Consider the following 7,898-nt stretch of genomic DNA (forward strand, 5'->3'; position numbering starts at 1 on the left):
AATCTAGTCTGACAAACCATATGAGAGTATAATGGAATGTATTTATACGAAAGGAGAGGGAATTAGGGATCCAAGAAGGGGGAAGAAAGTCCACATATTAAGGGGAAGATCCCTAAAGGTAGGATCAAGGACTCTAAATGGGAGAGCTCAACCATATCCTTACTCAACAATAACCAACTTTCCATTCTTGAGGCTTCTAGTAAGAGAATCTTCTGATCCATTTTTGGAGAAAATCCTTGAACAGGATCAACGTGGATTTTTATATCCAAAGCCATGCTGCCAGCACTAGCCACTGGTTAGAAAAAAAGGTACCAGCATGCGTTTTCCTTCTAAAATTATCATTGGGCTTGCAAATAGGGTTTTTTGACAATCTCTTCCAAAATTTCTTCAAGGTATTTGTTCTTCTTTTCTTGAGGGATGCTCTGATCAATGTTTTTCATGGTGAATTTCTTGACATATTTTGTTTCTTTATGAAATTTTGGGAAAATTCGACAGCTTAGGTTATGAGACAGAGAGTGCAATAAATTATTGTATAATAGATGCCCCTTAAAGCATGAATTAAGAACATGAAGTGATGGCTGAATTGATTTAGAAGTCAAGGAAAGGACTTTGGAGAAACTTGAAAATCAAACATAATACAACATATATGACATCTATGAGTAGGAATTTAACAATAATTGAATCCACGACAATGGGCATAACCATTTGACTAGAAAGGATCATGTGTATGGATCCACGACATGGATGTAGCCATCCGAATAGAAAGGATCATTATATGGATCCATGGAATGGACACAACCATAAGGCTAGAAAGGATCATATGCATGGATCCCCGACATGACACAACCATCCGACGAGAAAGGATCATATGTATGGATCCATGGCATGGACACAAGAATCCAACTAGAAAGGATCATCTGTATGGATCCACGACATCGACGTAACCATCTGAATAGAAAATATCATATGTATAATCATGAATAGCTAATAATCCCATGCAAGCTAGATTTATCAGACGAAACCCAGGGTGTTCATCTCAGTCTTGATCCAACCATAGTACAAAACCTACCATTTGAATAGATGTGTCAAAGTTGAACATGGCAGAAAACCACCTGATTACCAGTCAATGATGTAAACTATTAACATGCATAAGAGAAACCACCAATAATGAAAATGGATCTCAAGGTACAACAACACAATCCACAAATGCGAACATTAACTCTAAAGTTGAACACCCGTAAAATAATTCGATCGAAGTCTAACGATGTGAACCTATATTCAGATGTGAAGAACCTTCCATTGAGGCACGCAAGATCCAAGGTACTGAAAGGAAGTTTCTAGATCATGTTCCTAGATAATGAGCTGAAGTCGATAGGAAGTGATCCATTAAAGGGGTCCATAATGTTTCCCACATCATTGACATGAAACAAAAGGAATTTGTAAATTTGGTGTGAGTGATTTAGGATAGTAGCGGAAAAGGTCAAATGGGGTATAAGAGGTTTTCATTTTCAGATGAAACTTTTCTTGAACATATCGGTGAAACGACTCCAAATTTTGGCAGAATTTGACTCAAAATGGGATAAATTTGTTGGAAATAATACTGAGAGGGGGGGTGAATCAGTATTATCAAGTCAATTATTTTTCATTTCACAATCAGTTTGTATATGCTACTTCAGTTAGTTAAAACTATGTATAAACACAACTACAGTTAAGGAAACCAGTGTATAACCTGCAGACTTATAATTTAATTTATTCTTCAGATGTTGATCATTAATCTGTGCATCAGAACCATATAAACAGTAACCAGGAATAGTAAAACAGAGAAGACATTTACACACAAGAACACAAGATATAAGGTGGAAACCCAATGTGGGTGAAAACCACCTGCTATAATTCGTCTCTATCTTATTTTAATCAGAAACTTCTTTTTACAATGTTTCTATATTGATGCAGTCTTATACCAGTACATAAGCTTCTACCTACAGAAGGCTACAACCTTCTCTCATTCTCTAGCTTCTCCTGGAAGGGAGCTACAACCCCCTTAGCTCTTGTACTAGCGGATGTACTAGTACATAGGTGCTGACCTACAGAAGGCTACAACCTTATTTTTTCTTCCAGGGACCACATTTCATAAATTTTCAGACTGGATCCATCAATTACAATAATCAAACATCAAATACATATGCATCAACCAATCTCCTTTGCTTCTATCAAAACTGAACCAACCGATTACTTTTCTGAATGATGTAACCAAAATACATTAACAGTAACTAGAAACCAATCCTGAACCCAGAGCACTGTAGCAATAAATAGAAGTAGCTAAAACAAATTTCATGAGACGTATACTACTTCAATATGTATAACCTGCATGCATATGCTTCTGTATTAAGGCCAACAAGCGTATACGCTGTTTTAACTTTATGAACCAGTGTGTATATGCGCCTCTGCTGTGCTGAACTTGCGTACAGATCTATAAAAGATAATTTACCCTTTTCACTTATTCAGACATTAGTTATACCCAGATTATCATATTTATAGATCAAGTCATGTGCCAAATAGATCAAAATCACACAAGGATACTACTATTCAAGCCTTAAGACCCTGACCCAACAATAGAACTTATCCTTCTTCTAGTGCTTAGGTTCCTCCTCGGTTCAAATCCAGCTATGCACCATAACCCAATTCTAGATCTTACTCTTCATGAGATATTCAATGCTTAAGTTAATGCCTTTGCCTAATGATCTCCTTCCCTTTTATAGTCTTAGGCCTTACTCAATACCACGGTCTAAAACCATAAAGAATCAATACCATGGACCCAATGCCTGGGTTCAAAATTTCGGATGAGATACCATGGTCCAAAACCATAGGTCCAAATACCAAGGACTAAATACCACGGACCAAAAATAAGTCTTCCCACATGTACGCACTTTTCCTTGCATGAAAGTGTGTGCATACGTATATGCGCCTTTTGAATGTCGATCCCGCGTGTATACACAACTTGGCTAAGAGGAACTTGCGTATATATCTTTTTCCTTCATTCTGAGAGCCTGAACTGAGATCTGTCATCTAAGTGAGTTTCCATCAAGGACAACACCTGTGTCATAGCGTGAAACCTGTGTCATAATGCCAACAATCTCCCCCTTTGGACTTGATGGCAACCCCAAGTTCCTCAAATTCATTCTCCCCCTTTGTCAACAAGAGCAAAGGGTTATGCTCCCCCTGAGTACATGTTGAAATCTCTGCTCTACTGTGTTGTTCATGCTCCCCCTGACTGTAGGCAAGGTCTGCAAAAAGATGTTCTACAAGAAGAAACATGACTTTATACATCATAAATGACCTTCCTATCACCAAAGACTCATACATACATCCATCTCCCAACCAAGTGGGGATATACCAATATTGACTCATCCACCCAACCAAGTGGGGATACACCAAAAGTTTACACATGATAAAACAAGAACATTACATCATCCATCCCAGGCATAGTGGGGAAACCAACATAGGCCGTTACATGACCTTGATAATAAAAGAACTACATGACATAGAGACTAAATATTTAAGACCAGCCTATGATAGTCATCAACAACTAATCATCAATAGCATCTGTCAATCCTCATTCAGACTGGCAACCATGATCTCCCTCTGCACCTATTCCACCTGAACAAAAATAGCTGTGAAATTGAACCAATATCTTCTAAAATAATGCCAAAAATGCATTATTAGAAGTATATGCTCCCCCTGAACCTGTGCCAGATGGTCGCTGTCATACCCATATCAGACTCTTTTCATCATGAGTCTGGCCCCACTGTTTTTCTTCAAACCAACATATACGCGACTATATCCACGGAAACTTGTGTATATACGCGTATACGATTCATGAAACTCGCGTACAACCACTGTTCTCTAAAACAGATAATTTCAACAGCAAGATGATGCATCAACTACTCCCAGCTTCTGTCTGAGGTATTCAAATGTCTCCCTGGGCAGTGGTTGGTGAGTATATCAGCAACTTGTTCTTTGGAGGGGACATACTCCAATTTGACCTTTTGTTCAAACACTTGTTCCTGAAGAAAATGATATTTGATAGGTATGTGATTGGTCTTCGAATGCATGACTGGATTATTTGAAATATTGATTTCACTTGTATTATCACAAAAAAATGGAGATAGGTGGAGTACAAGTGATTTGAATGTCTTGCAATGTTTGCATCATCCAAAGGAGTTGTGTGTAGCAAGATGTAGCAGCCACATATTTTGCTTCAGCTGTAGATAATGCAATTGAACTTTGTTTCTTACTGAACCAAGATACTAATCTAGAACCCATAAAGAATGCACCACCACTAGTGCTTTTTTTATCATCCATGCTTCCTTCCCTATCTACATTTGTATATGCATGAAGTGTGAGATCTGTGTCTCTAGGATACCATAAACCATAGTTTTGTGTTCCTTGAAGATATTTGAAGATCCTCTTAACTGCATGAAGGTGTGCTTCCTTTGGATTTGCCTAGAATCTTCCAACTATTCCCACTGCATGCATGATGTCTGGTCGGGTACCTGTTAAATAGAGCAGACTTCCAATCATGGATCTATGGGTTGGTTGATGCACTGCTACTGATTCGTCATTTGTGCTGAGGTTGTATCCTGTTACCATAGGGGTACATACTACTTTCGAATCCTCCATCCCATATTTCTTCAAGATCTGCTTGAGGTATTTGTTTTATGATAGAAAGATACCGTCTTTGTTTTGTTGGACTTGTAAACCAAGAAAATATGTGAGCTCTCTGTTAGAGCCTAGATTTTCCTCAGGCTAAAAAGGCAAAGTTCCAAGTCCACATCAAACCATGCTCGACCTCGTAGCTAGCCCTACGAGGACAGGAGAGGGCTCTCTCTGGGTAAATCTCAACGAATGATGATATATGGGGCTTGAGATGACTGAAATATAAACTAATTTTAGGCTAGGTGTGAAGTAAAAAGTTTGATTTGAGTTTTTTTTGGGGTTTTGTTGGAAAAAGGGATAGGCAAATTTTGGTTCCGGGGATGAAGGCTAGTTCTTGTAGAGTTCAAGTTGGGGGGAGGAAAGAAATGGTTAGGATGCCTTAAATTGAATGAATGGACAGAAAGGATTGCTGAGAAGCTGAAGAGGGCAAGATTATATCAAGGATCCTCTACAAACTGAAGAAGACATATCAAATTAATCAAAAGTCAAAGGAAGAGCATAGCAATTTATGAATTCCACCTTAAGTACTCATTTGTTTAATTTCTGAAGCAAAGAGAAGGGAAATGGCATACATAAACATTCATGAACTTAAAAATACATGGAGAAAAACACCATCCAAACACAGAGCCACAAGGATCTTAACAAGTGCTACAAAACCCTGGTCTTTTCCTTTGCCAAAATTGCAGAAATGAAATGTACAATGAAGTGCTAAGCAATCCCAAGTGTCCAACCCTGAAAATGACTTAGAAATTACATATTATAGGCAAGCCAAACATATTCCCTTGCCTCTAGGGGTCGAGCTCATAATTCTAGGAGCTGTTTTAACTAATTCTAAACAAGGAACTGAAAACTAGGTAGTCAAACAACTTACCCCTATATGCTAGCAAACTGATTCATTCACTCACATTTCACCTTTTGGTGAATGAATCTTCTAGAACAAGTAAAAATGTGCCAATATTGCATCATGGTTGTCAAATTACATCATTAAAGGTCAAAAGTAACACCAAGAAGCAAAACTGGTCAAAACTGGGCGAATTGTTGAGCTGAACAATGAAAAATATGCAAAAATCCCCTATGCGCCGCGCCAAAATATGTATGCATCGTGCCACTTTGGAGTCGATTTTGAGGCAGTTCTTGAAGTCCAAATTGTGCCCAAGTGTGCTTGTTGGAAAACCATGCCTGTCTACTTTCCAACCCAAGTAGAATTTTTGAATTTGGATGTCACTTTCCCCTCCAAAACTTCAATCTCCTAAGACTGCTTCCTATGTGTCAAAAAAGGGGCAGTGAGGTCATTGTTTTAGTGTTTTTGACCTCCTGAAGACTCAAAACTTGCCAAAATTTCTTGGCCATGCACCAGAAACCATGATTTTTCATGAAAAATCCAGAAATGTAAACTTTTTGTGATTTGGAGCTCCCTATCAAAATCGCGCGCCACGTGGCGCGGCGCATAGGGAGAAAAACCCTGTGTTAAAATTTCTGTGTGTAGCTCCTTTTTACAGACCAGTTCTGAGGACCTTCCTGGTGTCCAAATTGGGTGTAGGATATCTTTTTGGAAAGGTAGTTTCGTTTACATTCCAACCCAACTTGAATTTTTGGACTTGGAGTTCATTTTCCCTGTTAAAAGTCAAATCTCCCAAGACTGGTCAAAATGTGCCAAATGAGGCTGCCTCAGCGCAGAGTGCTGTTGCAGTCAACTTTTGAAGGGCTTCATCAACTCCAAATTGAGCTCATGATATCTCATTAGAAAGATATTTATGTATAGTTATCATTTGACTTATCAAGAAAGTCATTTGGCCAACCAAGCTAGGAGAAAACTTGATTTTCCCAAGGTCACTTCAGAGGTGCATCAATTCTCCCGAGGCAACTGTATTTTTGACATTTCTCTAAAACCATAACAGCTGTGTAAAAACTGAAAGAGGCTTTTCTTCTTGGGTCATTGAAGGAAAAAAAATCTCTCACCTTTTCCAAATTCATCCTTTCTAGCTCATAAACATAATTTGAAGAAAAACCATCCCTTTTGTGTGATGAATGGCTTGCTCCTTGGAATGACTTCTCGACAAATGATGGAGATTTGATGTTCAATGATATGAAATGACCTCATACCTTTTGATATCCCTTACACCTCCTCTACTCAGATATCTCTGATCCCATAGCCAACCCTAGCTCAGTGGGAGATAAAATTAGGGTTTGGGGATTTATGGTTAGGATTTTGGGGTTTTACATTGGGAAATTTTGTGAAAGGGAATTTGGGATATGGGATGGGGTTTTAGTAATTTTAGGGGGGTAGGGAACAATGAAATCAGGGACAAAAGGAATAAGGGAGACAAGAGAATGATGGAAAGAGAAAACTTGCTGGCAGATAGTTGATAAAACCCTAGGCAGCCATTTTTATATGAGAAATTTGACATGGTAGGGTTTAGACCATCACCATTGATCAATCACCATATCATAGGACAAATTTGAATGAAATGCAATGATTGAGGCTCTACCTAGAAAATCCATGCAAATTATTGGCAATTTGGATGAATTTTCAGCAGTTTCGGGGCTTTAAGTGTATGCGTCGTGCAGGACGCCCAATGCGCCGTGCCTCCCCAATGTGCCACGCCAGTGTTGTTTTACACCGCGAACTGCGGCCCAATGCACCGCACTTGGTGGGTGCGCCGCGCCTCCTGCCTAGTGCGTCGCGCCGTTGAATTGGAGTGATTTTCACCCAATAACCTCACTTGCTTACCAAAATTGCTCTATGTTGCTTCTCCACGTTTCCACTTTAGCTCTTTGATGTATTTAGTATGCAAATGAACTCTTGGAACACAAAAATGATATATATGCCAAGGATTTAACTCTTGATTTCAAAAACCAATTTGTCATGTTGCAAACTTTGACACTTCACTCTGAAACTCTGTTTTTTTCTTCCTTTATGATTTTTTGAGTTGAATGATGAACCTCATCTTTTTGTGCAGGGATAGCTATCATTGGATTCGACAAAGGAGACTAGGGATGCACTTGAAGAATTTCACAACTGAAGGAGCTTTGAGAATTAAATATTTATTACAAAGATAAAATGGACGATTTTTCTTCAAAACAGAGTTTTGAAGAAAAATCATGATCAAGCATATTGATGATGAAATTTATATCATGAAAACTTATTTCAAACCTCCCTCATATTTCTGCTAGTATTATTG

The sequence above is a fragment of the Pinus tabuliformis genome, chromosome 5_1 (assembly GCF_031772625.1).
Source record: "Pinus tabuliformis cultivar Carrire ecotype Pingquan chromosome 5_1, CPIR1, whole genome shotgun sequence".
NCBI classification, from domain to species: Eukaryota; Viridiplantae; Streptophyta; class Pinopsida; order Pinales; family Pinaceae; genus Pinus; species Pinus tabuliformis.